Source organism: Vulpes vulpes, unplaced genomic scaffold (genome assembly GCF_048418805.1).
Source record: "Vulpes vulpes isolate BD-2025 unplaced genomic scaffold, VulVul3 u000000703, whole genome shotgun sequence".
NCBI classification, from domain to species: Eukaryota; Metazoa; Chordata; class Mammalia; order Carnivora; family Canidae; genus Vulpes; species Vulpes vulpes.
Genome location: NW_027325743.1, coordinates 732,501 through 735,000, shown reverse-complemented (window position 1 = coordinate 735,000; position 2,500 = coordinate 732,501).

Below are 2,500 nucleotides of genomic sequence, written 5' to 3'. Positions count from 1 at the left end.
TTCCATTCCATTCCATTCCATTCCATTCCATACCACTTGCAATCAGGCATCTGCGAAATGAATATTGAGCAAGGGAATTCTCAGCCTTGAAAGTTTCTGGGCCCCACTCCCATGGCTTTCGCACCGGCCAAAGGTCCAAAGGGCTCCGAGAAACCTCAGCACACGGGCTCTGTTTCCGTCCCTCTGAACACACGTTGCCTGTCTGTCTCCCTTATAATACAGAAACGGGGATGCCAGGGTGGCTCCGTGTGGAGCATCTGCCTTAGGGGCACGTCGTGATCACAGGATCCGGGGATCCAGCCCCACATCGAGCTCCTTGCATTGGAGCCTGCTGCTCCCTCTGCCTAGGTCTCTGCCCCTTTTTCTCTCTCTCTCTCTCTCTCTCTCTCAAAATCCGGCAAAAATAAAAAGAAAGAAAGAAAAAGAAAGAAAGAAAGAAAAGAAAATTCCCTACGTTCGGACTTCCAGGTCACCCCATCAGAAAGATGCCTCGTGGGATGGGACCCAAGAGGTGGTCCAGAGAAATAAGGACCCGACTCCCCCCCCACACACACACACACACTTCGCATGAGTCCAAATCATGAAGAAGACGGGGAAAGCAGGCCAGGCAGGCAGACGCCAGAAATCCGAAGTCCACACGCACGCACGCACGCACGAGCACCAGAACCGATGCCCAACCTACTGCCTGCGCCTCCACCTCTCTCGGAGGGCTGAAAGGCAACCACGGACAAGGCCTGTTTTCCAGGAGGAAGCCGACATGAAGGAACAGGCGGCGTTGGAGGCGGAAGGCTGGAAGGTTGACAGATAGAGAAAGGAAAAGAGGGACAAGAGGGACGGGTGGACACCAGGGTGGCTCAGTGGTTGGGCGGCTGCCTTCCTCTCAGGGTGTGATGAGGGGGTGGGGGGGGTGGGGTTGGGGAGGTGGAAGGGATAACCTGGGGTCCTGTGCACGCATCCGGTTCCCTGCCTGCGTGGAGCCTGCTTCTCCCTCTGCCTGTGTCTCTGTCTGCCTCTCTCTGTGTCTCTCAGGAGTAAATAAAGAAATCCTTTAAAAAAAAAAGGAATAAAATAAAAACCTTTAAATCTGTCTCAGTCCTGGCGGGGGCGGGGACTGCCTTGCCGCCTCTGCGCCTCTGCCTCCCCCTCGGCCCCCGCACCCCTCCCCCCCGTTTCTGCAACACTCCTGTGGATGGAGTGGTCAACTCCTCTGCCATCATCCCGGGTGCCTCCAACGCCATCGCCACCCCCCCTCCTCATCCCGCCGACCCCTGTAAGGAGCAAAAATCACCCGAGCCATTGGGCCACCACGGGAGCCTGACAGTGGGAGTGGGGAACACATAGATTGAGTTTTTAGAGGACGCGGGGCGGCGGGGTGGAGGGGTGGCGGGGGGGGGCGGCTGGGGCGTCATCTACGCCATTGGAGCCATGCATGGTTGTTGCTTTCCTTTATTTTTTGGAGGGGGGGGTGCGGTGGAGTTTGAAGATATTTCTTTATTAGGATGCTCACCAGAATGACAGGCTGGCACTGTCCGTCTGATGTGATAAAGGATACATACATCTGATCCGATTCTGGCAGGAAACAGGCGTAAGGCCTCTCAGACCTGGTACCGAGCGTCCGTGAAAGACGACTCCATTCACCAGAGAGCATGTTTCCTTGATTCCGAGGTCTCTGCTGTAGCTTCCGGTCACGTCTCCGTGACTTGCTCAGACTTCATTCCGGCATCATCAGTGGACCCTCTCTTTCTTTCTTTCTTTCTTTCTTTCTTTCTTTCTTTCTTTCTTGTTCTTTTCTTTTTTTTCCCTAGCCACTTCTCAACTCCTTACGTCAGCTGCCGCCTGTCTGACTCACCCAGGTAGCCTCGAATTCTGCAGCACATCTCTTTGGTAGGCTGCTGCCCTGCCACCCTCAGGGGCATGGGTTGCGATTTGGGGGGGGAAGGGGAACGACGTCACGTTACCGAAGCAGACGGCAGGAGCCTATTGGCAAATGACACTAGGACACCCAGACACCCCGCAGGCCCGCCCGAGGGCCTGCTTGGAGCGCACGAACACACGTAGGGCACGTTCTTCTCTTCACGCGGCGCGGCGCAGCAGGCAGCGGAAGGTGCGGGATGACCTCCAGGGGCTCGGCGTCTGCAGCCAGCCCTCAGGATGAACTCAGGGATGCCTCCGTGGAGGGTTTTGGTGGCTCCGTGAGCTCCTTTCCGAAGCTGCTTGTAGTTACAGGACTGCTGAACAAGCGTCCAGGAGTTTCTTGGTGAGGTGGGCATCTGCCACGGGGTAGGCCTTCGGATTTACATCGGCCTCAGTCATCTCTGCGTATCCGCGGTCCCTGTGGGTTTCCTGTAAAAAGACGTGTCCGGGGAGCTATCACCGTCACACTTCATACGGAATACCAGCTTTGCCCCCACCCACCCCCACCCCCGCCGCCGTTGGGGTTGGGGTGGGCGGTGGGATGCGCTGTGCTCCCGTCACAGTTTGTGGGCCCTGGAATGGTGGT